Source organism: Camelus bactrianus, chromosome 8 (assembly GCF_048773025.1).
Source record: "Camelus bactrianus isolate YW-2024 breed Bactrian camel chromosome 8, ASM4877302v1, whole genome shotgun sequence".
Lineage (NCBI taxonomy): Eukaryota > Metazoa > Chordata > Mammalia > Artiodactyla > Camelidae > Camelus > Camelus bactrianus.
In genome coordinates this window covers 68,742,113-68,767,861 of record NC_133546.1, presented here as the reverse complement: position 1 = coordinate 68,767,861, position 25,749 = coordinate 68,742,113, and the positions used below count along the sequence as shown (strand labels likewise).

At 36.9% G+C, this 25,749-nt stretch overlaps 1 protein-coding gene across 10 annotated transcripts in view; it reads left to right on the top strand.

Annotated features, from left to right (window-relative positions):
- MYO6 (myosin VI) overlaps positions 1–25,749 on the top strand; it is a 127,110-nt gene that overhangs the window by 11,708 nt on the left and 89,653 nt on the right. Inside the window, exon 2 of one of the 10 annotated variants that reach the window (XM_074368712.1) lies at positions 566–648. The exons of the other annotated variants lie outside the window; for them this stretch is intronic. The gene's annotated coding sequence lies outside the window, so the exon portion shown is untranslated. The remainder of the gene's footprint in view (positions 1–565; positions 649–25,749) is intronic. 10 annotated transcript variants of the gene reach the window in all.

Sequence of the window (25,749 nt, the reverse complement as noted above, 5' to 3'; positions counted from 1 at the left end):
CTTAACCCATCCTCAGGACCTTCGAAAGATCCTGCTAAGTCTTTCAAGATAGCTTTCCCAAATTCGCTATTTGGAAGTACACCTGTACCGTAGTGTCCGTCACAGGTTATGTGATAAATGTGCATCTTCTTTCATTCTCTGCTCCTCTCACTAGGTTGTGAGTGACTAGACAGTGGGACCTGCCTAGCTAAAGATTTGGTAAGGTTTTACGTAGATCAGTAGGTTTTCGGTCTTAGGACTCCTTTACACGCTTAGTTACGGAAGACTCTGAAGATTTTGCTCATGCATTTGGTTATAGCTATCAGTAGTTACTGTATTAGAAATTAAAATTTAGAAATTAAAAAATTATTTGATCCACTTAAAAATGATAATTAATAAATGCATGTTAACAGAAATGACATATTTTATGAAGAGTAATTATCTTCCAAACAAAAATTGGTGAAAAGGGTGCCACTGTTTTATATTTTTGTAAATCTCTTTAATGTCTAACTTAATAGAAGATAGCTGGGTTGTCATATCTGCTCATGAATTCAGTTTGTATTTTTTCTGTTTTTCTTTTTTTTAGTTGAACTGTGTGTGAAGAAAATTTGGCCTCACGTGGATATATTGTTGGGGGAGGAAGTATTTCTTTGACCTTTTCAGTTAATTGTATGTATTCTTTGATCCTTCACCACAACTAACCAAGTAGTAATTTCTCAAAACCCCAAAGTGAAATTTTAAACCATATCAGTGAAGTGTTTCTACCCTGTTACAATCCGTTGTTCAGTTTTGTGCTTTGATTGGATCTTTTACCCAAACGTAATTTTACAAAATTGTAATGGTCATGTGGAACGTACTGTGGTGTTGAGTTATGCAGATCTTCCAAATTTATGTAATATATTTTGATCTCATAAGAAAAGTCTTTTACATAAACAGTATAAGCTATTTTAAGTTCAAGGTGGCAGATACAATTTTTCCCAGATTCTGCTTTCACTTGAATTTTATCGTTGTCAGCAAGTACTGTCACTTGCTTTCCTTAATGTGACAGGCTTTACTCAAAAAGCAAACAAAAACTTGTTTGCTAAAAACCCAAGTTTGAATAACCAAGGTTTGTTAGTCATTCTCTCTGGTAAAAATAGTTTCATGAAAAAAAAGTAGTTCCTGAAGATTACCACTCAGACACTCAGACGGATATTTTCCTTAAGGCAACCATCATACTTCATGTTACAGCAGAAGTACTTTATGCGCGATTGCCGTTTCGTCAAATAGAGTATTAAAAAGATGCATATTAGAGGGTCAAGATGTAGTATTATTAATAAATTTTTACTGCTCCGTCAAAGGTGTCTTACATGAGACAGCTTCCTTTTTACTGTGGGCGCAGTGACCACTGGTACGGTGTGGTGCCCCTTCCTTGATTCTGACATCATTGGTTCTGCATTATTAGGGCAAATGCAACCATAGTGAAAAAGGCAAATGTCTTAGTATTATTTTTAAAATAGTTCTGACATTGTTGACTGTTTGAGACGGTCTCAGGGATCTCCAGGGGTATGTTGACCACACTTGGAGAACTCCTGGTCTAGATTGTTTTCTGCTGGAGTTGAGAATGTGTTCAGGTTTTCTGTAGACCAGATGGTAGAACTCTAGAGAGTTAGACATTACCCCCAAGTTGGTTTAATTCCAGTTTTTTATCAAGAAGTTGAGGAAACTGAGGTTTAGAGAGGTTAAGGGACTTGATGAAGGTCATTCATCCAAATTAGTGGCAGAACTGTAAAGATTATTCATATGGCTCTTAACTCAGAGTTCTTTTTTTTTTTTTATCAGTATCATGCCATTTAAAAATTTAGAGGTTATTTCAGAGACATTTTTATATAAAGCTCTGGCTAGAAAATAAACATTTCTTTTTAAGCTATAATAAGAAACTGTCAAATAGAATTCTTAGGGGACACATTTTTGGACTTTGTAACCCAGAACTCTAGGATCAGCTTGCATCAATTTTTTTTACCTCTTTTTTTCATCTAGTTGACTATGAAATGGCTTGCTGGGATCGGAAGTGAGAAATTGAGATAATTCAGCAATTAATGTATAATCATTGCTAAGAAAAAGCTCATTATATACCTTGGTAAAATTCAGTATCATCAGTTTGACATTTAAGAGAGCAGCTTATGATTATGTAGAAACTTGAAAAATAATTGAGCATCTTTTGGAGAGTAATTCTTTTAAAAATTATTTTTTTGTGGAATGTTTTAAGCATATTCAGAAAAGGAGAGCATATAAACCACCTTGTACCAGTCACCCAGCAGATTCAACGGTTAACAACTCATGGCTAATCTTATTTTACCTTTCAAAAAAAAAATCTGTAATTTTCCCCCCTCCTCCTAGATTATTTTGAATCGGATTCCAGATAACATTTAATTCATCATCTATAAACATTTCAGTTTGTAGGAGAGAGTATTTCTTAAAACTTGTAATTAGGGGACTTGGTATCTAAAATAAGTTTGAATGAACTTCCCAGAGGTCTTTTCTAGCCTAACCAACAAAACCAGAAGCAAACAAAGGCCTCCTCTTTATATCCTGTCATCTCCCTGTTCCTTTGCCTTGTTTCTTTCCCCCTTACTGTAAACTTCTTGGGAAGTCTCCGTAATCTGTTGGGGTTTTTGCCCTGTTCACTCTTGTACTCAGTGCAGGGTACTCGTTTCTGCCTCAGCTGCTTCGTTTGGAAGCTGCTCCGAGGTTGCCAGTGCCCTTCCCATCTTCAGATCCACTGGCTCCTTTCCAGTTGTCAGCCTCTTCTGAACCACTTAATGAGGTTGACAACCCCGTCTTGTGCAGACTTCATTCTCCTCTGGCAGCGGACTCTCTCCCCTGGTGCCTGCTGCCTTTCTGTCTCCTTTTTCCCACTGTCCCTCATTCTTCCTTTAAAATGTCATGTTTCTGGCCTCAGTCCCATTCTCTTTGACCGTTAACACTAGTGAGGCTCTATTCTGTCAGACTTGGGACCCCCTTTTCAAAACAATTGTTTGTCAAGGGGGTACCCTTTCCTACACTGAAATTAAACATTATAACCTACACATATGTGTGTGCATGTAAATACATATGCAATTAAAAATTAATACAATGATCTAACATGAGAGCAAGCAGTCATTAAATGGTGTATATTTATCACAACAATTAAATATATCAATATTTATATTAAAATAGGGTAATATTTACATTATAGATAAAAGTGAAACATAAATGTATTGATATTAATTATATGTTAATACCTGTATTTCAGTATGGGAAGTCTTGGACACTGCTACACTGTAAGACAGAACAGAGCAGTCAGTTGCTGACATCCATATGTAGACTAGTCATGAATGCAGACTCGCATGGGTATTGTATACTGGTGGCTAAAGTACCACGATCAGCATTGCTCTGTAATGGTTTTCTCCAGAATGATAAACACCTTTTGTCAAGGTTCCAATTAAAGACAGCCTTCTCTCTTATGTGGTATTTTATTTCTGGAAAACTCAGTGTGTATTAAAACAGTGTGAAAATATTTTAGATTCGATTCTAGGCTTTGCTGTCTTCTCTAAGTTTGCTATTTTGCTTTATATATATCGTTAATGGCATCAGAATAATTTGAAGTAAGAATCTCTTTATACTCTTTTCTACAGGAGCCATACCAGTTTGGACTATTCCTAGATACTTGTTTGGGCTGCAGTAGGTTTTTTGGGTCATTTTCTTCAATTCATTCTTGAGTGATGTGTAAGTGTCTTCAAGTGAGACACTGAAACTTTGAAATTTAGTAGAGAATACAAAGAATTAGTGAAATAATAAAAACATTTATTCTGATGTAAATTAACAAATATGATACTTGTGAATAGTATACATGTAGTTCTTTTTAAAAATAAAACATGATTCATTGTTTCCACTCAAACAGATTAATAGCAATTTTTTTTTTTTTGCCTCCCCAAGTATTTTACTATCAGCTTTTTAAAGGCCATCTCTGTTAGAAATTGCATAAGTAACTTTTAACTTACAGTTTTAGAATATTGGGGTGCCAGTAATCTGGTCTATTTTGGTCTGAATTTAAATACAAGAATTTTTCTTTATTTTACAAGAGAGATTTGCACCAGATGTAAATAATCTATTTTTTACTTTTAAGGAAATTGTGAGTCTGAGAATGAACAAAGTTTAGAAGTAAACTATTGCCATAAAATATGTTAATTATTTTGCCAGAAATACTAGAGAGAGATTGTCATAAAGATACCTAAAGAGATATCTATTTGAAAATATGGCCAGAAATACTTTTCTCATAGTGTTTATTATTATAAAGTTAAGTATCTGTTGTGCTCTGTTTAATATTTGAACTACTCACCTTTAGATACTTTAGTTTTATAGACATTTTCTAGTGACTGTTATTTGTGTAATTAATGCTAGATGTCTTTATTGATTTATCTTTCCTGATTTTTTTAAAATGTCAAATTGACAGATTAGCTGAACCTTGATGGATAACAACATAAAGAGTCATAGTGTTGTAAATAAGGGTAGTGTAGTTGGCTTTGCCCAAGAAATGTATAGAAATATAAACTTCAAATTTATGACACACACACACAAGTTAGCAGTGCTTTTCCTCACGGGTTTTCTTTGAAAAAAGATTTGGCAGAGTGCCCTTTTACTGGCATCTGCTAAGGTGTATATATTTCTCCAAGAAACGGATTAATGAACAAAAGGGAAAAGAAATAAATGCATTTTAACTCAGGATACACTGATCTGTAATTGTTCCTCATCAAAGCTACAGTATTTGTATTTGGACACCAGATGCTAAATGGATTTCTCTGTGAATAAAATTCAAGGGGAAGCAATCAGCTAGTCAAAGTTACAACCTGAACATTAAAAATCTCCCCAAATTGTGTAAGACAATGGGAAATTTCCCCCTTATTTCTCTCTGCATTATGAATGAAAGTTGGGGGTGACTTTCCAAGTTATTGTATCAACATGAAAATGATTGAATTTTCATTTGTTACTGTTAGAAGTGAAAGAATAAATTCTGTGGTTACTCTCAAAATCCGAATGCCCGGACCACAGCCTGGCCCCATTAAACCCCAGATCTTGGAGGGTGAGACCTAGGTGTTGGTGCTTTTCCAAAGGTCTGCAGGTGATTCCAGTGTGTAGCTCAGTTTCTTTTTTTATATTAAGTTTGTATAAATAAAACTTCCTGTCAAAAACTGAGGAAACTTGGTGACCAAAGTATTTTAAAAATTCAGTTTTTGTACAGTAATTAACGTTCATTGTCTTATGGAGAAGTTAAAAAAAATGGATCACATTCTGTGTTGGAGATTTAAGAATTCTTGAAAATTATTAGAACAGTACACTTGTTACTCATACAAAATTTGGAAGTAGAAGTTAATCCTGTTGAATCTAGTTTTTTGTTTCCTGGCAGGACCGTATTTCAAGCACTCAAAAGAGGTCATTGATAGTTTTATCTTTTTTAAAAACTTTGTTCTAAGAAGCTACATTTTATTCTTATTTTGTTACTATCAGTTTATCTGGGGAGGTAATTAGGTTTATTTATTTTTAGAGGAGGTACTGGGGATTGAACCCAGGACCTTGTGCATGCTCAGCAAGTGCTCTACCACTTGAGCTAATCCTCCTCCAGTTTTATCTTTTTCTTGAAGAGCTCCTGAGGTGAAGACCCTCTTTTTGTCCCCTGTTCTTTGTGAAGGTTCTTCATGTCTTGCCTAAGTCGCTCTGTCTTGATAGTTTACCTTCTGGAGATGAAGGCCATTCGATCACGGTTCCTGTGTGTACACACCCATTCACCCATGTAGCCACATTTTTTCATCCTTATTCACATACTTGAAGACTGAAATTATTATTTTTTTAGTCTTAAATAGCCTAAGGTAGGTAAAGCTCCTTCATCGTTCAATTAGAAAAATTCTCCATTTTGACTACTGTTTTAAGTTTTCATGTAAAGGAAACATTTTACATTAGAAATGATTGTTTTTCTAATCTTGCTGACAAAGAGAAGGTAGTGATGAGGAAATGAGTGAGCCCAGTTCAGAGACAGGAGGGAGCACCTAGGCTCTGGAAGGGCTGTGGACACGTGGGCTCGAGAGCACGTGTGAGCTCAGCTCTGCAAAGAGCAGGGTCGTGTTCAGGTAGGGATGAAGTTACAGGTTGATGTGTTTGCGATGGGAGAGGCAGAGTATTGGTGGACTTTGTACCTTATTGCATTGTTTTTTTTTTTTTTTGAAACATTAAGTCATCACGAGTTTTTATAGCGTGGAGGTAATATTGGGGCCTTATTGAAGTGCTGAAGTTTGGAGTGTTTAATTATCTTGCTCAAAGATTTGGATTGTAATTATAAATTATATTTACTTGACTGCAGAAAACATTTAAGTTGATTCTGTGAGGCTGGAAAATGACTATATATTTCTCTCTATGTGTTTTCGATAGTCTCTTAAAAACCGACGAAGTAATTGTCATAATTATGACATAGAATCTGTAAAAAGTGAAATAATAGTGTTGGTGCAAATATGTGCTAGTGATGGTGGCAAAAGAGGAGAATGAAAGAGAATGAAATTTTATGTTCTGGGAGGGCAGGATGTCTACATATGAAGGGCATTGTAAACACTTGATTGAGTTTATCCAAATTTTATATAAAATTATACCTATTCTTCCAATTTTAAGAAGTAGTAAATTAGAATTGGAATGTTTGGCTTAATGCTAAACTTCACAGCTGAACCGTTGTGGAGAAACTAAGGTTCAGAAAAAGCCACGTAATTGGAGAACATTTTAGGGAACTGGAACTGATTAAATTGCAAAAAGAAGACTAATGAGGTGATTCCGACATGTTTTCAAATATGGAAGGCTTATCACTCAGTGTTTTTTAGTGAAAAGAGAGGAAAGTTTGATCTTCAGTTGCATCCTGAGGCATTTAGACCAGTTTGGTTCATTTATTTAAAGTCACTCGTCTGCCTGCTGTGTAGAGGCACTGTGCCAAGTCTCAGAGATGCATTTCTCATCCACATAGACACGATCTTACTGTCATTCAGTTCTAGCAGGGAGAAAATGTTAAACAACTGTTTCTCGAATGGCTGGACTTGAATGGATAGATTCTGTGTATGCTGTCAGAGTACGTGATAGGGGAAATGTGTAAGAAAGAACAGTGTAAGGTGGTGGGGAAACATCAGTATGGTTATCAGTACCTTTGTGGACGAATCTATCCTCTTTTAAGCTCTCCTCCCCCTACAAAATTATCTCACCATTTGTTCATTGTGCAGAATCCACATGACCAAAATGAAGTGAATGAGAATCTTTGATCTTTCCACCATGTAGAGATGATCACTATTGTTGGCGTTTTGGTGAATGATATTTTAGTATTTTTAGTGCATCTATATGTGTATACCTGTATATTCTTTACAAAATTGAAATTAAAGTAACCCCCCTCTTTTGGGAAGGTCTTAAATACATTTTTATTTCTATAAAGTGACTTGGGAAATATCATGTCTACATCTGGAAATTATGATTCTTAGGTTCTTAGACTATTGCTGCTGTGTAAAGAAAAGTTAACTACCCTTAGATATCAAAGTGTTGTAACACTTCGCTATAGTCCCCCTTAATAACTCCTGGAGAACTTAATGTAGATGAATGTTCGTTTATGGCTCAAAGCAAATATATTCTTATTGAGGTTTTGTATATATCATGTGATATAAATGTTTTTTGTTTTTTAATTTTTGCATAGTAAAATGGTTCTGAATTATGTATTTATTTTTCTAAGAATGCTATTTAAAGCTTGACAGTTCAATATTTTTGTACTGGCTAGGATTAATGAATTTATGAATTTATATTAGTTATAGTCCTGTACAAATTTAAAGAATTATTAGATTTCCCTCCTGTAATCCAGTAGTTTGAATAAATTTACCTTTTATTTTTGACACGTTCTTTATATATGTGTCTCTTTCCACCACCAGATTGCTGATATCCTTTTATATTCTGTTGGATCTTTTTTTGCCACTGTTAGAGAATGAATGTGATTCAGTGTTTTAGGTGGAAACTGAGATCTTTAAATAGTTTAGAGTTTTTTAGAGTTTAAATGGAGTTTTCCCCTTAGCTTTTAGTATTCCCCCTTCCTGACTTCTGTAAGGTGGTGCTTAAAAACTTGGGGAATTATTTTGCTGTAGTATGTGCAAGATTCTGCTTTGATATTGTCATTTATACATTGTATAGAAGGTGCTGTTTTTGCAGTCCTTAGTTGTGTCCCAGGAGACCAAGGTGCTCCCTTCAGTAAGTATGGCCCTCCTGGGACCTGAATTTTGTGGTTGCTGGGTTGCCAGTGGTCAGGCTGGAAGCTGCATAGTTACTGGATTGAGAAATTCCTGTGTGGCTGTTAGCATGCTTGGAAGAACGTATGCAGGTCAGCTCCAGGCCAGGAAGATGACCAGAAGGTGCTGCTGCTTTGGCTCCTGGCGTGGGGGGCTGGGCTGGCCCTTGTCCCTGGATACTTCACATGAGACACCTTGGCAACTGTCCAGATTGGAAGTATACCTTCTCAGGTTGCAGGCCTACCTGGGCTCGTCTGAGGGCAGCTTATGGGGATAGCAGCACCCAGTGGACTCCCAGCATTGCCAGAGATCAGTCTCCTGCCTTGAGAGCTGGGCTGCTTATCTGTGGACCGTCTGGGAGCGGTTTGCCAGATACAGATCCTCTCCCTTTTTCCAGTTAGCCTGTTCAAGGCTTGAGCTTTATTTGCTGGTTGTTTATTAATGTTGTTTTGTTAGTGGTTAACTGTTTTGATGTTTAGTAATACCTTTATTTGAGGGAATATACTGGTGTCAGAAATTCATAATGCTACCCTTATAGAGTTGTGGAAAGTGGCCTTTTAGTGGAGTTAACTAATGCATTCCTAGGGACAGGAGTTAGTAACATTTACAGGTAGGTTGAATCCTGACATGTAGAGCACACTGGAGTTTTGTTTTGTTTTCCTGGAATGTGTAGCATATCACTGCTTTAAGATTTAATTCTGCTCATCTTTTTTTTTTTTTTAAATTGAAGTATAGTCAGTTACAGTGTGTCAATTTCTGGTGTACAGCACAGTGTCCCATATGTATACATATGTATACATACATATAAATACATTGCTCATCTTTTAATACTCTTCAGAATGGATCTCCACTGTCCTCGTCCTTGTCCTTCACTGCCCCCCACCTCCGTCCCTGCACCTGTGAGTACTTTGTGTTGGCACCTTAAGTGTTGCTGTGCAATGCAGTTTCCTTGTGCTCCTCCTTCAGTAGGTTGTATACATTCTGGTTTTATTCTTGTGTTCAGGGCCTGGTCCTTTTCCCTGTTATAATAGATGCTCAGTAAGTGTCTATTTATTGAATAATCACACACTTGAATTGTGAATATATTGTCTACTTCTTTTAACATTTTTGTTTTCTCTAAATGTAAATTCTAGGTCATCTCGCCAACATAAAATCTCTTAGAGGAGGTGAGATTGGAATAGTCAAGCTCAGGTACCTAGAATATTGCTACCCCCCCAAAAAAAAACCCCAAAAGGCCCCCAAACTAGTCGCAAAGATCAGAAGGATTTTTTAAGGAAGATGAAACTACAGCTGAAAGAACCCTTTCTTAGATAATTAGGGAGAACGTGGTCCAGGATACAGGGCTGAGACAGGATGTGCTTCTTTGCATAACTGTTAGGGTTACATTGATCATTTTGAAAAATTAGAAAGCTAAATTTAGTAACTTGTGCATATTCCCATTTTTAATCTCCAGGCTGAAGTTTTGGGTCCTGTTTCTTTGGCCTCAGGATTGAGCAAGTCCAATAGTCTAAGAAAGACTGTTACACTTGTAAACACATACACATTTGACCAGTTAGAGTTTTCATATAATTTATTATATATTTGGATGGAAGTTACTTTAAAGATAACTTTTTCCCTGATTATGAAAGCAATACTTACCTTTCAGAAAATTTGAAAAATATGAAATGTGTAAAGGAGAAAAGAAAAATCATTTACAATGTTTTTAAAACCATTTAAAATTAATTTTTATTGTGAAATTAGGTAAGTATTATGCTCTACTTCATGGTTTTTTCCTTTCTTCCTAATTAACTGTACTTTATCTGGAATTTATTTTGGAGCATGGTTGAAAAGTGATTTTAAAATTATAGTATTTAATCGTTTTCCTTTTTATCATTAAGAAAGAAAAATCTGATCTTTTGGATTGTTATTAGGGAAGTTTTATTTTTAAATTCCTTCAGATTCTTTTTTAAGCTTCATGAATTTTTTTGAGTAATTTCCTTTACATTGTATTCATTTTAATCAGCTAATATGTGACTGCATTCTTTTGCCACAACAAATCAAACAGTACAGTTGGAGTTGGTGTTCCCCTAGACTCTGCCTGGCCTCCATCTAGGAACTAAGCACAGTTTTCATTCTGCTGTGTGTACTTCTCTATGTTTTTACTATTAGTTACAGTTTTAGGCTTGCATATGTAGTTTGTATATCTTTTTTGACCTAATAGAGTACTCTGCAGAATGTTTCAAAACTTTGGTTTTTTTCAGGTAACAGGCCTTAGGTGTCCACATTGGAAGGTTGAGATCCACTGTATTGCTTTTAATTGTGCGTAATTTTCGTAGTCCAGAGCCTGCATGATTGGTAAACCGTTTTCTTTTTTGCTAGACACTTAGCTTGTTTGCAGTTTTTCTCTCTTACCTGCCATGCTACAGTGAATATCCTTGGTGTATCCTAAGAAGTGATGGTTCAGAGGGCTTACCCGTCTGTAGTCTCACCAACAGAACAACTGGTTATGGAATTTTAATTTTTAATCACTGTGATGGGTGAAAAAAGTATCTCGTTGTTTTAATTATATATAAAGGGAAATATCAAGAATTTCATGAGAAAGGTGGATATGATATGATTTTCTGGCATAAATCTTTGTGGAGTCATGGCTAGCTGTTTGAAATAGAGACTGTGTTTAAAAGGTAAAAAAAATTTAAATTTGTGATTTTATATAAAGAAGCACTTATCTCCCTCCCCCCAGTTCATTTTAGTTAGTTTAATTTTCACTCGACTCATGCTGTAACACAGGGAAAAAAGTATTTCTTGCTTTCTTTGCTTTTCAATTTCTAGAATCAGATATTTTAAAGTCTAAGACCTTGGGAAACATTCTTACATGTGACAAAACACAGTTTGTTTAATAAAATAAGGAACCAAGATACCATATTATATTCTGATTTACAGGAATGGAGAAATAAGGATAAATTTTAAAATAGTTTAGAAAATAGGTAAGTACTGGGTTAATATTAGGATTCAAATATTCATATACACTTAGAGTGTAGTGTTTGCAGTGTTAAATTTAAGTATTTTGTACTTGCATCAGTGTTTAATGGTTAATACTGGCATGATCTATATGATAATCAAGCTGAAACAAATACGAATGTGGTGTTCAAAGGGACTGACCATAAAATACCCAGCTAAGTTTGTAACTAGTTCCCTCTGACATAAATTTCACTTTTGTTGGTGTTTTCCTATCTCCATTTTGATCAAGTTACGTAGAACAGTCAAAGCCTAAAGCACCTTACAAACACTGTACAATATAGTATCTTTTCTTCTGTATTTTATGGCTTGTTGAGAATTGAGCAGCAGATGAACAGTTTTGTTTAACTGTTTCTTAAGGTCTTTAGTTGTATATGTCTGTGTGGTTTGGTGAAACTAAGGAATAGGAATAGCTCTGCCTGTGCTTTTCCTATTTCCTGGTGGGAACAGAATGCTTCCAAAAGTGACCCAGAACATAAGGTGATCATTCCCCTGACTATTCCTACTGTCATTTAACTTTGTGAATTAAATCCTTACTAAAAATGGTATTTTTAAAAAACATATGCACTTTTATTAAAGACAGTGTATTTAAATGTTTTCATTCACAAAGTTGCCTTCCGTTTGTAATACTTTATTATAATGTGTCATTTTTACTTTAGGAACTATATGTTGTGTTCATCAACATTTCTGGGTAGAGGAGGGTATAGCTCAAGTGGTAGAGAGCATGCTTAGCATGCATAAGGTCCCGGGTTCCATCCCTAGTACCTCCTCCAAAAATAAACATTTCTGGGTAATGGCAAAAACCATTGTTAAACAGGGGCACTTTAAATATGTGTTGCTAAAAATTCTTCTTATGCATATTACTGTTTTTTTGTTCTTTACAGGGACCAGGTGGGGTATGTGCTAAATTTGAAGTTCTGTACGGATGAACTAGTAAAGGTGCACGTCTGCTCCTGGGAACTTTAATCTCAGCATCTGACACTATTGTTTGTGTCTAACAGATTCCAGCCTAACCTACAGCCTTGTTTTCAGTCATTTGAATTGAGGAGGGCTGTTCACCAGACACCTCTCAGTCAACACATATTTAATAATTCCCTGTATACGATCTGCTGTATCAAGTGCTGGCAGTATGTGAGTAGGCAGGACATGATTCTTGTCCTTTAAGGAGATTAAAATTTGACAGCAAAGTACCAAACAAAGCAGAGAGAAATTAATGCTGTTCTCTGTGAAGTTGAAAGCAGATATAGAGGGAGAAGCACCGAATTCTCAGAAGGTTCTGGTGGGAGACTTCAGGGAGGAGGGACTTGCTTGATTTTTGAAGCAAGGGGTAGAAATGCAGGGGAGAGGTCCTTCTGGCAGGAGGCGTGCAGATTGTGTGTGGAAGGGCAGCTCTTCAGTGTGTCTGGGGCACAGAATGCATGTGACGACGTGCAGAAGCTGCCCCAGGAGAAATTGTCCCTTTCAGGCTGCTGAGAGGGGGACACCCGAGGGCCTTCATCTCCAGATGGAGTCAGGGCACGTCCATCTGTGCTGCCCGATAACTGGCTTCCCAGGTTTTCAGGATTGCATGTGTTTCCTCTCATGTCACTTGGAGAAACTGTTTCTCTTCAAGATAAGATAAGACAAAGGCCCGGGAGGGGTGGGGTGTCACCTAAACCGCACAGGAATAGATGAACAGCTGTGCCGGCGTTCAGAGCGAAACTTATTATTCTGAGTAACCTTACTCCAAATATTGAGGTGAGGCGAGTCCTACAAAGTGCAGGGCAGATGAGGGAGATAACTCTGGAATGGGTTTCACAGTTCTTCGGCTTAATGGAATTTTCAGAAACGCATTTCCTGTGCATTTTGTTTATTTTATTTTATTAAAAAGTTTTTATTTAAGTACAGTCAGTTATAGTGTGTCAATTTCTGGTGTACAGCACAACGTCCCAGTCATGCATATACGTACACATCTTCGTTTTCATGTTCTTTTTCATTAAAGGTTATTACAAGATACTGAATATAGTTCCCTGTGCTATACAGAAGAAACTTTTTTTTTTCCCCTTTGCATTTTGAATCTGAATGTGTGCTGGGCATTTTGTTGGAAGTTAGTGACAAGGTGAAACACAATGTTCATTAACTACCTTAATTCATACCAGTTTAAGGTAGCTTTATGTTGCGAATTTATCTTGGTTTCTGTCCCTTTCTCACCCTTATATTCAAGATGACAGTATCTTGGTCTCTTATTATAGCCACTACTTCTACAGAATTTTTTTTTTTACATCTTCTCTCTATATTGGTTAAAAAGAAAAGTGGCAAGATGATTTATGACTTGTCATTTGATACGGTGGTTATTACCCATCTCTGATTCCCCCTTTGCCTGCCATTCATTTAGTTTACTGTGCTAAGCGAGTTGCTGCTTTCTTACCGAGTGTGTTGCTCTGGTTCACTTTTCATCCTCGCTCTGATACCCTATCCCTAGATTCATGTTTCCTTTCTCTTCTTTCCCTTTTCCATTTTCAGCCTGTTTTCCATCTGTCCTTGTTTCCTTGCCCTGTAGCTATTATTTCTGGGCTTCCTATCTTTTAAGCTGAAAAGAGGTTCTCTGTCTGTCTGACCAGAGGTTCAGGCTGTCCCCATGAACCTCCCTGAAATGTACTTGCTGCAAACGTAGCTTGTCACAAAAGAACAAGTCATAGTTTTGACCATAGTTTTGATATCCTCAGAGGGCGTTTTAGTCCCTCCTTTCTCAGAGTGTCTCTAATTTTCTCCCAAAGCTTTTGTTTTCTCTGTCCTTTGGGAAGTCGCCTGCTGTCACAAGGTCTTGATTTGATTTCAAATGAGGAGTACTGACTGGATTACGTGATTGGGTGCACTGAGCCGGTGACCCCACTTGTGAAATTAGGACATCGAAGTAGCGCTGGTTAATGGGCCTTTCAGCGCTGTTCCCTCTGTCTCTTCCTGTGCTTTGGTAGGGCTCTTTATTTTAATAATGAACTACTTTACAGAGCGGGTAGTTTCCACCTCTGAGATGACATTTGGTACCTCCTTTGTTATTACCGTTGTAGACATTCCTACGTGCCTCGGTAATACTGACATGTACCACATGTACCCTAATTAGACAAGGCCTTGGGCTGTGTCAAGAAGTCAATAAAATTGATTAACAGTAACAACAAGCCTCCTCTACTAAAATCTGGTGTCTGTCTATGGTCATTTTTTATTATCCTTTAGTGTTTACTAGCAGCTTTGAAAGAGTTAGACATTTATCTAGATTGAAATGCAGCTACATGAATTTATATTTGTAAATCTTCTACATGGGGTAGAGCAGAAAGGCAGGCTGTGTTGAAGGGGGAAGTCAGGTTTCTGCCGTAAGGTGAAGGAATAGACAGGAGAAGTTGGAAGATAGCTCTTGTTCTCAGAGCTTGCTCATGCTAGGAACCTGGTGGAGGGATGTCTGTTTGAACGGATTAAGAGATCCCGAGGGGGTGACTCTATTTGAGGGAGGGAAGTTTGAAGTAACTAGGGTTGGGCACAGAAAGTGGTGAAGTTGAAAGCCAGAATTAGGAGTGTAATAAAATCAGGCTGGGGAGAACCAGCGGACCACAGGGTGTGGCAGTAAGGAGCAGAGCAGAATGAGAGAAAAGTTTGTACTTCACGGAGGCAAAGAAAAAGACGACGATGGAGCAGAAGAATAAAGTGCCAGCCTGCTGGAGGTGGAAGAGTGTTGCTCTGGTTTGAAACCATCATAGGAAAAGTGAAAGCTGTTCGCAGTTCATTTTGTTGCTCCCGGAACTGGTAGAGGAGGCACAGGTGTCATCCTGTAAGGTGTCACTTTGTAGTTCATTTTGTATCAGTACTCAGTTTTTCTGCTCACTTTTTGTGCTTAACTGATAAATATAATTTTTTTCCCATAGACAGATCCAATTAAGGATTTGTCCTATGTATAACATTTTTCAATAAGTAAATGTCAGTTTTCATTTATTTATGTAGTAGTTTACCCGATGACTATTTTATTGAGCACCAACTGTGTGATTTTTTTGTGAGTTAATCGTGTGAAGCACAGGATAGCAACCTTTCTCTTACTGAAGAAGAAAGTCATAGTCAAATATAAAGCCATAAGAAATACTAAAAATTCTGCTACAGTGCCTTCTTTGGGTGAGTGGGAGTAGAGAAGATACTATTGCATAGTAATTAAGATCACAAATTTTTAATTTGTCAGACTTACGCATCTTTTTCTTTGCGGTTAGTTTTTTCCTCTGTTCTGAGTTTTTCCCTGTTCTGAGGTAATGAAGATAAGTTTCATGGCCTTGACATCTTTGAATAATTCAAGCTAGTTGTTTTGTACAAAGCGTCTCAATTTGAGCTTGTCTCATGTTTCCTCATGGTGAAATTAGGCTGTACATTTTCAGCAGAAGTACCCACTGAAGTGTTTTGATGCACTGAGCAGAACTTTGGTCATTGGTTAAAGTGATGTCTGCCGCTTTACATAGAGAGTTACTGTTTTCTGGTTTGTAATTGAGTATCTTTGGGGAGATGCACATATTTTTAAATTAGATTTATTCCTAGGTATATTTGCTATTATTCGATGCTATTGTAAACAGTATCTTTTAAAAATATTTTTAAACTCTTTATTGTTGGAATATAGAAGCGTAATTCATTCAGTACATTGATCTTACAGTCCACAAATTTACTAAATGCACTTATTGTTGTTATAACTTATCTGTAGATTTGAAAAATATTTCCTTTGTATACAATCACATCTTTCAATAAAGGTTTTCTTGCTTCCTTTCCAATCCTGATATCTTTTGCTTTTCTTTGTCTTATTGAACATACTGAGACCTAAGCTAAAATGTTGACCAGAAGTGATGGTAGCAGGCATCCTTACTTAGTTTCTGTTTTTAGGGAAGAAGCTTTTTGTGCTTAACTGATAAGTATCATTGTTTTTCCATAGACAGATCCAATTAAGGAATATACCTTTTATTCGTGGTTTTCTGAGGGTCTTTTTAAAAAAATCACAATTGTTTGTTGAATTTTATCAGACGTTTGCAGAGTTAATGAATTCTAATAATTGATGTTTTTTAAAATTCAAGTTTATGGAGGTATGGTTTACATACAATAAAATTCACTTCTTTGGGAATACAGTTTGGGATTTAGAATAGTTCCATTTCCTCTCAAAGCTCCCTAATTCCTCTTTGTGGTTGGTCCCGTCCCCCTTCCGCATCTCCTGACCCCCCCCCCCACCAATCTGATTTCTGTTACTTGAGGTTGGTTTCTGGCATTTCATATACATGGAGTCTAACACTGTATATTCCTGGTGTCTTGTGTCTTTCTCTCAGCATAATGCTTTTGAGTTTCATCCATGTTGTTACGGCTTTCAGCACTTCAGTCCTATTTATTGTTGAGTAGTTTTCCATTATTTGGATTTTTGTTTATCTGTTCATCTGTTGATGGATATTGGAATTTTCCAGATTAGAGCAATTACCATAAAGGCTGCTATAAACATTTGGATATAGGTCTTTGTGTGGATATTTCTTTAGGGTAAAATCCCTAGGAGTAGGATTTCAGGTAGTGTGGTAAACAATACTCGAGAATCCAGTTGTTCTGCATCCTTGTTAACATTTAGTATTGTCAGTTTTTGAAATTTTAGCCTTTCTGGTAGATGGATAGTGATACCTTATTGGGGTTTTAAGGTGCATTTCTGTAATGATTACAGTATAGAACATCTTTTCCTGTGATTCTTTGCCACCCATTATAATTTTGAGTAGATTTTCACTGATTTTTTTTTTTAAATGTTAACAAAGTTGCCATCTTGGAGTAAACCAGATATAATTGTGCTATATTGTACTTTTTATTTATTACTGTATTTGGTTTATGATATTTTGTTTAGGATTTTCGTATCTTCATTAGTGAATTTTATCATTAAGGTAACTCTGCCCTCAGGCTGAGTTGTGGAATTCTTTGCATGAGGGCTGTATAGATGTGTTGTATTAATTCCTTGACTATTTTCTTTTGAGAAAATATTGAGTAAATGAAGTATGTATGAAAAGTTGAACTGTGTTCACATTTTGTGGCATAAACAGGTAGGACTAAAAATTTGTTTCTGATGCCAACTTAAATATTTCTGGAGTATCCAGGATACAGTTAGTTCTGCAAGTTACGTGTGGTGCACTCTAAACACCTCTGTGTGCAACGTTTATAGAAGGTTTATTGTGTCCTTGGCTTGAGGATGCACATATGTGAATCAGATGTCTCCATCATCAGGGTACTTCAGTTTAGGAGGAAGAACGTAAGTAAATACTAGTAAGAGCATTTTCTCATGCTCTGTTGAAAAATTGTATGTGGGATATAGTGGGAACAAAGATGAGAAAGAGTAGTGGGAAGAGATTGGACTGATACTGGAGAAGCTTCAGAGAAAGGTGATGCCAGAACTATGGTTCTGGAATGATTGTGCCAGAGGAAGCCTTTTGAGAAAAGGTGTGGGCATTGGCTCAGCTTGGAGTACTTGCGTGGAGAATGGCTGGAGGAAGGAGGTGAGAGAAAGTTGTTACCTAGAGAAATAAGCATTTGCCATGCTATTAAACAAGTGGAAAAAATTAGGGCTATATGATATTCCTTCCTATGCAGTGTGTACTTTAACTAAAAACATTGTGGGGGGAGGGTATAGCTCAAGTGGTAGAGCACATGCTTAGCATGCATGAGGTCCCAGGTTCAATCCCCAGTACCTCCTCTAAAGATAAAACAAAACAATAATGAGAGCTCCTCTGTATGGTGTAACAGGTACAGCTGAAGAGCTGAGGGAAGATGGCAGGACGCCTGCAGACGCACCTTGCTATCTAGATGCCTAGTTCAGGTCGCCAATCTCAGAGTGCATTATGCCTTTCAGATTTGTGCTGGGCTCTTCAGTCCATTGCCAGGTTTCATCGAATCTGAATTCTGTTCTAATAACCATCAGTTCTAAGATGTGCAATTACTTTATGTACTGCTAAAAAAAAAAACCCTGACAATTAAGTAATGACACATCATTGATCGCTAAATGCATCTTAGTTCTGAACATGTTAGCACATGAAAAAAGTACATATTGGAATTGTTGAGGTATGTGGTATTTCATTTAATCCTCACAATAACAGTTTTAGGTAGGTATTGCCCCCTTATAAATCACTGTGTCATGGTTTTTCAGAGTAGCTCTTGTTGGATATTCAAACCTGTGGTTGACGCAAATGCTGAGTTACACAGTACTATAATTTAGTTAATTGCCCTTTGTTATTAAACATTCAGCCTAGTTCTAAGATTTTTCTTTTTCTGTTTTCTTTTTCTCTTCAGATTTTCTTTTTAAGTACTACTTCAGAGGATACCTTTGTAGCTAAAGTTCTGATTATTTTAAGTACAGATGCCTAGAAATAAGAATACTAGATCAAAAAGTCTAAACATTCTTAAAACTTGATATATTCATATAGCCATGTTGCTTTTCAAAACTCTAGTACCAGTTTATGTTTTCTGCAATAATGTTGAAATGTTTTACCATAACTTCTTTAACGTTGGTTACTACAATAAAAATTTTTTTCTAATTTTGTAGGTAAAAATGGCTTCTCATTTTAATTTGCATTTTTTTTGGATTACTAGATTGAAGACTTGTTTATGTTAATTTTTATAGGGTTTTATCACTGATGTGTAAGTTTCTGGATTTTTTTTGTGGTTATGAATAAACTGTAAATAAAGTACAGATGTAATTATGCAGCTGTCTTGGCATTTTTAATTACTAGATATATTTTTCCTCTATAGTAGCACAGTAGTTAGATTTTTATATTCTGTGGTATGAATTTGCAAGTTTTTTTCTATTCTCTTTTTTGGGGGGAGGTAATTAGGTTTATTTATGTTTTTAATGGAGCTCCTGGGGGGATTGAACCCAGGACCTTGTGCATGCTAAGCATATGCTCTGCCTATGAGCTATACCACTAGATTTTTAATTGTAAAAAAATAATTGGTACAATTAGAAAATTTTTGGAGCTCTGTTGAATTTCTTATTTTGACCTGCTGCTAAGTTGTGGATTTTCGATATGAGAACTCATATTTTAAAGAATTAATGAACTTAATATGTATAATGTTTATGACCCTGTTAATGCTGGGATAAAATTGTAATTGCTGTGAAACCTGATTAAGTATCTGAAAATTATTAACATTATAATAGTATGCACTTAAAATGTAATAAGAGGTGCTATACCAAGTGGTAAAAAAAAAAAAATGGGACTTCAGTGATAGTACAAAGATTCTGGTAAAATCTTTTCCTCCTGATTTTATTCCATTGGTAAAAAGTACTTCATCAAGGAGACTGAGTTTTCAGCTGATACAAGAATGAAAAAATATTTTTTTTCAGCTTGATCTCTTAGAAGGATGTTTGAATACCTGTGAAGTAGAAGCATTTGGTTGGACATTTAAAAAGATTTCTCTTGAGCCACACTACCTGCTGTTTTTAAATGGCTTTCAGCTATATATATTGAACATATACTTGAATACTTTTTTGGGGGAACAGAAAATTGAATGTTAGGTAATATGTATTAAAGTGCAGAATTTTCTTGTGGCATAATGTTTCTACTAGTGGGCTCTGATAGAAACAGATTTTTGAAAGAAAGTCGAAGGGTTGGCACAGTTTAATGGAAAGAGGACAAATGGATGGACAAAGAGGAGCCTTGTCCCAGTGCCTTGTGTGATGTGTCTCTGGATGAGTCACTTAACTTTTCTCTGCTGTTGTTTTTGTATTTGGAAATGAACACAATAACATAGGTCATCGATTGTTCATAGTGTAGAAACAGTCAAATTATGATACTCTGCTGAAGAGTTGGTCCACCAGTCACTGTTGTTATTTGGTTCTAAGTTTTTTTTTAAATTTTGGGTTAAGATGAATTTATTTCATGGCTTGATGCAATCCAGCATATTTTAAATGATTTTGCTTTCTTGATATTAGTGGGGTACCCCAATATGGGTTATCACTATCTTGTTAACAAGATAAGATTAGATTATTCTCTAGGAGATATGTTGGACTGTATAATTATTTTTACGAAGTTAAAAAAGGAGAATTTGTGCCAAAGAAATTAAGATCCGAAGCATGTATTTTTGTCATGCCAAAAAATAACTACAGTGTTTTCTCTCAAGCTTAGTCAGAGGGGTGGAGCTTCTTTGAAGTTTCCGGAATATTTCTACATCTCTTTTTATCCAACTATTGAATCTTAGGATGTAGCATTTGAGAATACTGAGATAAAGCAAAAATACAAAAGTTGGGCCTTTTATGGGGTTACTGCCATGTGGTGGGTACAGCCTGAGGACGAATGAGGAGGAGCGATGGCTCGTTGGCTCTGTTGCACTTGTCCTCTTCTGTGCTTTTTCATTGTTTGTATGCATGTGAGTATTTTTGTTAACATTTCTATGAAACTTATTTTCTTTCCATGATTTTCACCTTTCAAAGATACTAAATGATTTTACTCTACTCCTTCCCCTTAGGGAACACATTCCCAGTTTTATAGTGAATGTTAGTGAGAATGCAAACCAGTGAGACCATAATCCATTTACCTGAAATGCAGTTTATGGCAGACTTTTAAAAATCAAGTGAAAAAACCTCTTAGGCAATGAATAATTGTGTTAATAAAATATAGGGGCTTTTAAAAAACAATAATTACAATCTCAAATGTTGTGAGACTGTCAGATTAAGAGGCTTTGTTTTAATCATCCCCAGTGCAATGATGAAAATGATTAACAGTGAATTATTCTAAAAAGATTTTTTTTCTTTATTAAACATGAATTTCTTGTTTGCATCCATTTCTCCCTTCTTTCTCTCCTGAGACTTCATTAAAATGATAGCACAGGAATTTTTTAAAAAGATAAAAATCTCTAAGGGCAAAGAGATTAGAAGAAGGCAAGAATAGATGAGGGATTTCAGCAAATTTGGATAAAGAATATGATCTGTCTTAGTTAAGAGGAGGAATCTATAGTCTAAGTTGTTGCACAGAGAGAAACCAACAAGAGGAGATCACATCAAACTGAAGAGTCCCTGAAAGTTTTAGGGTTTAGAGGTTTCAGTTACTACAGAAGGTGAAGACTCGGGGTGGAAAACAGTGAGGTTTGTTGAAAGGCTGTATTTGAACAGATTAGGTCTCCAGTCTGGTAACTGTCTTCAGAGACCAGACCCTTGTTCTCTGCAAAATGGAACTTTACCAGAGTAGGATGAACAGATACTAACAGTGGGAACATCCCCGCAAAAAGGATACTGCTCAGTTACTTTATTTATTCTTACTTACTGTTTTTTTATTGAAGTGTAGTTAGTTACAGTGTGTCAGTGTCTGGTGTACAGCACAATGTCCCGGTCATGCATACACATACATATATTTGTTTTCATATTCTTTGTCATTAAAGGTTATTGCAAGATATTGAATATAATTTCCTGTGCCATACAGAAGAAATTTGTTTTTTTAATCTACTTTATGTACAAAAGTTAATGTTTGCAAATCTCAAACTCCCAGTTTGTTCCTTCCCACCCCCTTTCTTCCCGGTAGCCATAAGTTTATTTACTGTCTGTGAATCTATTTCTGTTTTGTAGATAAGTTCATTGCCCAGTTACTTTAAAAAGAAGTCTATCTACTTAATAGGTTCAGTCTACTTTACAGAGCTTCTGGCCAGCTTTTTTATGTTTTCTCAATGTGAATGGAAAACAGATACACTGAGGAAAGCCTGTTCATGAAAAAGAAAGAATAGAAGCAACAGAAAAAAAGCAAGAAGGAAACAAAGACAAAGGAGGGAAATTACAAATGGGATTGTAGAGATAAAATTTTCAATAGAAGGATTAGAAAGCTGAGTGGGGGGCATTTCCAAGAAGGTGGAATAAAGAAGTAAAGAAATACACAGTAGAAAAGAGAAGGAGTAGCAATCTCATAGGGGTACAGCTTCAAATTATAAGACTTTCAGGAAGAGGGGAAAAAAAAACAGGGAAAGGCATTTTAAAGAAATAATTTCGGGACTTTCGTCAGCTTTGTGTGACTTGTGCCTGGAGACTGAATGTGCTCTCGGTGAATTCAAGCAGCGCGCAGTTAATTGCACTCGTGGAAGTTTGGGGCAGCTGTCAAGACAAGATCCTTTAAGCTTGCAGTTCAGAGGGGAGGAAAAGGAGGAGTGTAAAATGATGGGGAATCTGAGAGGCAGAGCAGTTCTGGATGCTAATGGTTATACCTTTAACACCTAGGAGAACAATACCTTTTCAGCCTAGAATTCAGTTTTGCGTGTTTGTTTCAGTCTGTCGTTAAGTACGATTGTGGACATGAAAGGACTCCAGTGTGTGCCCAGGAGGGAGCCATGGAGGGAGGTGTCCGCTCAGGGTGCTGGCTGGGCGGCAGGCCTACTGAGCAGCCAGGCAAGCGGGGCCCAGGGAGGGGGGCAGGGCCCTGGTGTGGGTTATATAAGCATTTTAAAATAGTATATTTGGCTTTAAAAAAACCCCCAAAACCCTGTTCTTTTATCACTTTAATAAATTTACTGTGAAGTGCCTCTTCATGAACTGCTGTCAGTATTAAGTAGGACTCCTGAGAAGATTGTAATTAATACAACTTGATGTGAACAACCAAAGGAAAGGAAAGGAAGGAAAAAAAGCAGGCTGAAAGCAGGGTGGGAAGAAATTCTTTTTTCAGGAAGAGTACTCAGTGGTTCTAACGAATTCTATTCGAGGATGGTAATTCTTGTGAATTGAGACTAAATTGTAGCTGAGTTGAATTTCAATTGTTGAATAATTACTGTGTAATTATGTCCACAAGATGTATGAGATCACAAAAATACTAACCGAATACAAGAACTACTTTGATGTAAAAGTTTTTGGACTCAGTTGACCTTAATAAATAGGGACTTTACAAATAAAGTTGATACTGTGAAAGTTCAAGATTGAATTTTGGTGTAGGTGGAAAGCAGCAGCTTTAAAGGAAACCATTCATCGCTCTGTTGGAGTAAAGGCAAGATGCCCAAAGTGCAGGGGAGGAGAGGGTTTTCACTGTGAGATCTAATTAAAAAACAAGACGGCTTGCTTACTTTTAACTCTGTGTAGGAAAACTGAAGCCTTTTAACCCTGTGTAAATAGTGTTTCTTTGAGATGTTGTCGTGTCTTTTGAACTGGGAAAGTGTGTGAGTCTTTGGATCATAAGATCACTATTTCACATTTTACAGTGATTATTTCTGTTTGTGAAGACCTAAATGTTTGTTTCTTTTTTCTAACATTTTTGAAAAGCTTCCTTTTGATTAACTTTTTAAGTGCTTTGACAAAACCATTGTAGTTTCATGAAACAGTTTTTATGAGAGATCATGGTAACACATAAACTGTGTTCGTCTCAAATCTTGCTCTGAAAAATCAGAAGTCCAGGTAGACTTTTCTACTCAGAGAAATCCCCATTACAATGTTTGATTTATTTGACTATTTATGCTTTTTATCAAAGTCTACCTTTAAGAAACCTAACTCTCACCTAAATGTTGCCAGCTGTTTGGTAAAGCTTTGTATTTTCATCCATGTTTTGAGAGTCTATTATGTTACTCTGTTTCCTTGGTTTTATTTCTCCAGCACATTCGTGTGCAGTGCTGAATTGGATGGCAGGTCGTGAATATTTCTGATCTGTGGATATTTACAGTCCCACAGATGGAAACAACCAGAAAAACCGAATTGCTGAACAGTGACTTTAAAAGATGATTGCTGCACCAAATGTGTTATTTAGTAGATTCATGAGACAAAGTCTCATACAGTTAGTGGCCAATTAACAGTCTTTATACACAAGGGATTACATTTCTCATGATATTAATTTTTCTTTTAATTTTGTTTGAAACACCCAGTCAGTTACCAAACCTGTTCCGTCTGCTTGTTCACGCATTCACTAATTATTTACTGCTCTCTGGTATCTGTCCCATTTTGTCATTCTCTCTGATACTGCCCTAATTTTCATTCCCCCCCCCATCATATTGGATTCTTACATACGGTCTCTTCTACCAGAACACAGTGACCTTTCTAATACACAGATCTAATTTGATGGCTCTCTATTGCCTGTAGACTAAAGAATTAAGAGATAAGGCCCTTTATGCTTCGGCATGGACTTGCCTTTCCATCTTCTTTTTCTTCTCCTTCTCAATAACACCCTCCAGTTTCAGTTTCACATTTTTGAATTTCTCCTTTAGCTGTGTCATTTGTCTAGACTACCTCTCCGTAATTCCCTATTTGTTGAAATTCTTGGACCTTCAAGATCCAACTTAAGTTGCCCTCTCTCCCGAAAGTCTAGGCCCCCGGTTGACTTCAGCCAGCCTGTCAAAGTAGTCCTGTTATAATGCTCCATGTAAGGGTGTTTTACTTTGGTCTCTTATTTACATGGAACACCATGGCCAGGGAAGAACAGAGATGTTTGTAGGCGGGAGACGGACAAGGATGATAGATCCAGAGGCGCAATGTGACCATCGTGAATATCATCAGTGTTTGAAATTTTCAAATTAATATTTTAAAAAAATGTTAGCCCTAGGCAGTTAATAAGGGAAGCAAATGTAGACTTGTTTATAAGGCAAGAAAATACTCGCTTTGGTTTTTTTCTTTATCTCGAATTTACTTACTAACAGGTAAGGTTTGTGTAGCTTGGGGTTTGACTCTTCATCTCAAGGAATTAAGACAGTCACTGTGTCTTGATTTTTGCCTATTTTTGGGACCTACGTTAGTATTCTCAGATGGGGAAAAGATGAGGGAAGAGAAGGTGGTGTAGACTAACCTTACCCACTTGACTGCGCTTCGGGGCAGCCTTACAGCACTGGTTTTCTGACTACGCCCCGCCCCACCCCACCCCACCCTGGCATTTGGGTATCACTTTAGTGATTCTCTGCACCACCCCACCCAAAATTAGTTTGAATTCTTTTAATTCTCTTTCAGGCAGAGGAATTGCATCCATAAATGCCAGAGACCTGAAATAAATGCAGGTGTGTTCAAGGAACAGCACAGAGACTATCACCAATCAAGTAGAGTCAGAGGAATAGAGGAGGCGGGGACAGCGTCAGTGGGGTTAGGGGCAGGGGAGGCAGTTTGTGAGGGGTCTTGCCGGCTACTGGGAAGAGTTAGGCTTTTACGTGAGTGACACGGGAGGCATTTGGAGAGTGTTAAGCAGAGACATGACATGACTTAAGTCATACAGGTGTCAGATTGGCTGCTGTACTGAGAAACTGACTCTGTGCAGGCAAGGCGGGAGGGAGGGAAGCCATCAGAAGCCTCCACAGTCATCTCAGTGAGAAGCCACGCGGACTAGGGCTGAGATGAAAATGGTGAGACCTGTTCAGTTTCTGGACATGGTTCGAAGATAGAGCCAACAGGATTTGCTGAAGCCCTGGCTGTAGAATGGGAGAGGAAGAGGAGAGTTGAGAATGACTTCAGAATTTTTGACATGGACAAGAATAAGGGTGAAATTGTCACTCACTGAGGAGGGCCAAGAGAGGAAGACATGTGCAA